Source organism: Hibiscus syriacus, unplaced genomic scaffold (assembly GCF_006381635.1).
Source record: "Hibiscus syriacus cultivar Baekdansim isolate YM2019G1 unplaced genomic scaffold, ASM638163v2 tig00112383_pilon, whole genome shotgun sequence".
Lineage (NCBI taxonomy): Eukaryota > Viridiplantae > Streptophyta > Magnoliopsida > Malvales > Malvaceae > Hibiscus > Hibiscus syriacus.
In genome coordinates, this window is record NW_024063319.1 from 4,574,594 (window position 1) to 4,579,140 (window position 4,547).

A 4,547-nucleotide genomic window follows, 5' to 3' on the forward strand; every position below is an offset into this window, starting at 1 on the left:
TGTAATATATCTTATAACTTTATATATTTATATTATTTTTTATTATTTTTGTTTTTTTATTCATTATTATTATACATTTATTTTTTTAAAAAAAAAACCTTGTGTCCTTATCATTATTATTATTAAACATTATATTATATATTACTAACCTAAAGGACCCATTTTTTTGTCTTATTTCTTACTAAAACCCTCCACTTTCGGTGAATTGGGAGGGTATCTTTTTTATTTTTAAGTATTTAGTGTATATATATAACTTATTTATTTTATTAATACTTTGATATATATATATATATATATATATTTATATTTTTTTCTTTTTTCAAATATTACTATATATAATTATTACTTTACTATTTTTTTTCTTATCTTACTTATTTATTTTATTTATTTTATTTTTCCCTTGTATCTTATTTGTTTTCTTTACCTTGTTTATCTAACACATTTCTCGATTTTTTTTAAAAGATATTTTCAAATCAATCAAGGGTAAGTAATTAAGATCGAAACTTTACCTTTTAATTTAACTTGTTATTTTTCTTAATTAAGACAACTGAAAATTACGTAGTACCGAAAGGGCGGTTCAAGGGTGCTAATCATTCCTTGACCGTAACCGACTCTCGAGCCCGACATATTTCTGGTAAGACGCAAATCAGGTAAGAAATAAGGTATCCGATCAACCCATTTATTTTTAAATAAATGATCGGTGACGACTTCAATCCATATTTTTTAAGTCGAAACCCAATTCAGGGACACAACCGAAAGACGGTTCTTGATGGTTTCTACGGCTTGTTCTTGATGGTGATTCCAAGCTCACCTGCAACAATAACAGTAGTGGCCATGTCAAGGAACATCCCATGTTCAACCACACCAGCAATCCTCAAAATAGCATCGCCTGCAACCTGCAACCTGCAACCTGCAACCTGCAAATCCCCAATATCTTCCTTCAAATACAAATCAACGATATAATTCCCATTATCCGTCACGAAAGCCTCCCCTTTACGATCATTCCTCAGCCTGGCAACGCAACCCGAATCACGAAACAAGTTTTGGAGTTTATTGGCAGTGAATTTCCAGCAGAAGGGAGCAACTTCAATAGGCAGAGCCAAACCGCTGCCTCCCAGGTACTTGACCAGCTTGGATTCATCAACGATGCAGACGAATTTCTTGCAAGCTCCTTCCACCATTTTCTCTCTTAAAAGAGACCCACCTCTGCCTTTGACGAGATTGAGATGTGGGTCGACTTCATCGGCGCCGTCGATTGCCAAATCGATGGTGGGGTGGTTGTCGAGATCTGAGAGTTGGATGCCTAGAGAAATGGCTTGTTCTTGCGTCTTTTTAGAGGTGGGGATTCCTATGATGTTGTTGAGCTTGCCTTGACGAAGCAACTCGCCGATCCGGTCGACGGCGGCTTGGCCGTGGAACCTGTGCCTAGACCCAGAACCATGCCTGATTCGACGAACTCGACGGCTTTGTAAACGGCAATCTTTTTCAATTCGTCTTGGGTTAGGATAACAGGCGGAGACATCGGAGATCAAGACAGAGACAGAGCCTCCATGGAAGAAGCTTTTTCAGACCAAGCCACAGCCATAGTTTTTGGGTTAATCGCCAATAAAGCATGAATAAAAAATCAACTGAACTCAAGTGATACGAACTGTGAGAGAAAATGGGAAGAAAAGATTGGGAATCCTCTTGGTTTTAATTTTCCCTCAGACAGTGAAAGGGTCAAGAGTAAAGGAGGCGGGATGGAGGATTGTTCGGCTGTGGCGTGTAGCAGAGTTGTGGGCTTTGTTTGGTTCTTATAGAAGAGAGTCGAAGGTTATGAGGAAAGGTCATAAGTCAATTAAACCACGGAAGGAAATTGGGAAAAATATACTAATAGTTCTTGTTGTTTTAGGTATGATCTACTTTGGTCATAGATTCAAAAATTAACTATGTTTAGTCCTTACATTATCAATTTATTCGATTTTAGTCCTATAACCGGACAATTAAAAATAAAAAATAATCCACGTGTTTTCCTATTCTTCCTTTAAACTATCCGCGACCATTTTAATTCTCATTCAGACAAAATCATGCAACAACAAACCCATTAAAATCCTCCTCCCTCCAAAACATATAATGAAAAAACAAAAAATAATCAGAGATTATACTTTTATGGTGAGCTAATCCACTATGATCATTGCCATAATATCCACTTCTATAGACATAAATCACTCTTTTGACACTGGAGAACTACTCAAACTTCAAACAGCATATGCAAATCTTTCCCACCATCATCGTCACCACATTTGTCGTCGTTGTCGTTTTCATTCGCCGTCTTCTTGGTAACAACAAAGAATAACCTAACACTAGTCGGAGTAGGATAAGCACCACCATTTGTTCTCATAATATTATTACCATACATCCCAACTCATTCTCTTCATCAAAGCTCGATTCCCTCAGACTCACCTTGTTCATGTTCTTCCCACAAAAATCAGTGTGGTTGAAATCAGAGCCTTTTTGCATCGGGTTCCTCGATGACTGGAGCAAGTAAATCACGACATTAATAATAGCCTTAGAGTTAACCCAAGGCTGGAGTTAGACCCATGTGATTGTCGAGAACAGATGACCGACTTCAAATTGGATGACTTTTAGATAGTGACATGAAGTTTCCCATTTTCACCGACTTCCGCATCGGTTTGTAACGATTCTTTTCCATCGAGTGAAACGATATCAAAATCAACTTCAAACGAAATAGTAGACCCAGTCGTGTTTGAAAACTGTTCACCGTTTAAAAGCTTAGTTCCTCGATAAACAAAAACATCAAAGTAATACTCGTAACCAAAGTATTTGGAAGCGTTTCGAGTGAAAACAAAGTGATGGGCCATTCCAATGAGCCTCTGGTGCTTGTCATCGACCATATAGCTAACACCACTACTACTATGATTTTTTGAATAGTATCGGCTACTATGAAATTCAAGTTTATAGAATAAGGATTGTGGTCGAAATGAAATGGAAAAAGAGGAGGGATATTATTAAAGTTTGACTCAAATTTAAAGTGGCACAATTTAATTGAAAAAGTAATAAATGTAGTTTGATTAAAAGTAGATAATTTTATTAAAGTAGAGTAACTTTTTACTTTGTTTAGTTTCTTTTGTAATCAACTATCTATCCTTATAAATAGATAATAAGGGTAATGGTTAAATATCAAGTTTTGTATTTTTCCAAAATCTTTTTGTATTTTTCTCCCTATTAAAAAATTCTTTTCCTTTGCATGTGGTTTTTCACTTTTGGGTTTTCATGTAAATCTTTGTATTCTTTGTTTTTTTTTCGATCATGTTTATTTATTTGTCGATAATTGTTTTCATATTATAACTAATTGGTATCAAAGTGTATGGGTTGTTTGACTCGATCACGATAATGACATCTTTAAAGTATAAGAAGTCATCGTTAGATTGCAACACCATATTCAAATTGTGACGATAATGACATCTTTAAAGTATAAGAAGTCATCGTTAGATTGCAACACCATATTCAAATTGTGAAAGGTAGATGTACGCAAATTTACAAGAGCTCTCTTATTCTAATGAAAGGACAAAGAAAGATTGTTAAGTTTTATATTCTGTAGTGTTCAACAATTATAGAAGATAAACTATTATTTTTCCTATCACAACAGTCCTTCGAGTAGTCTCGGGTTTGCATTTTGACCTAGATCGTGTGATGGAGTCACCATCAATTGTTTTTGAATTAAGTAGATCAAACACCTTTACTAATGCTTAATTTAGTCATTATTTTGTTGGTAATTATTCATTGATTAGATATTTTAAGTTGCTAATTTGGGTCTTTTCGTTCAATTTCAATGTATGACAATATATTTCATAAATGTTGTTAAAACTGATGAAATTGTGCAATTTTTTATTTTCTAGAGTCATGACTAGATTAGTGAGCATGACTTGGGGCATGACGTGACTGACGTGGCATCTAGTAACCAGCTTCTAGAAGGTCCAGTCAGCAGCTTGGTTGAATCAAAAGACTCAGTCGCATTTTTCAAATTTAAATTAGGATTTATTTTTAATTTTAGGAATTATCTTTCATAATTATCTTTTAGTTTGAATGTAATCTTTTAGTGTTTTGGAGGACTATAAATATCCCATTAGGATAAACCTCAAATCATCATTGAGATCACTCAATCATTCACTTCTCGAATTCTCTTGTTTCTTTCTTTAGTTTTATAAAGTTTTACTTTTTCTTTTACTTTTCTTTCTTTTATTTTTCTTTAAAGGTTTTCTTTTAAAAATGTTAAGTATTAAGCACCTCATACTCTTCCGCATTAAATTCTCAATTTTATGGAAATTAGATTGACGATCGGTCTTTCTTAAAATCAAAAAGCTTTCACTTCAAAAATAGATTTTGGCTTGGAAGTTGTTGGGATTATAGAATCAGTAGATTCGAATTACCTTGAACACATTTAAGGATGGAACACTAAAGGAAATTGGGATCGAGTTTGATTTTCATAGAGAAAGCATAATTTGAGTCGGGTCTTTTCCAAGCGCTTTTAAACTGTTGTTGAGTTA

General features: G+C 34.2%; 1 pseudogene; it reads right to left on the bottom strand.

Annotated features, from left to right (window-relative positions):
- Positions 1–753: 753 nt before the first annotated feature.
- On the bottom strand, positions 754–1,707 carry LOC120178861 (annotated as a pseudogene).
- Positions 1,708–4,547: the final 2,840 nt, after the last annotated feature.